This window comes from Rhincodon typus, chromosome 36, assembly GCF_021869965.1.
Source record: "Rhincodon typus isolate 14 chromosome 36, sRhiTyp1.1, whole genome shotgun sequence".
NCBI lineage: Eukaryota > Metazoa > Chordata > Chondrichthyes > Orectolobiformes > Rhincodontidae > Rhincodon > Rhincodon typus.
Genome location: NC_063367.1, coordinates 22,086,596 through 22,086,859, shown reverse-complemented (window position 1 = coordinate 22,086,859; position 264 = coordinate 22,086,596).

Below are 264 nucleotides of genomic sequence, written 5' to 3'. Positions count from 1 at the left end.
TGACAGTGCTGTATTAACAGGGTGATATGAGAGTGCTGTATTAACAGGGTAATATGACAGTGCTGTATTAACAGGGTGATATGACAGTGCTGTATTAACAGGGCGATATGACAGTGCTGTATTAACAGGGTGCATAGAGAGTGCTGTATTAACAGGTTGATATGACAGTGCTGTATTAACAGGGCGATATGAGAGTGCTGTATTAACAGGGTGATATGAGAGTGCTGTATTAACAGGGTGATATGACAGTGCTGTATTAACAGG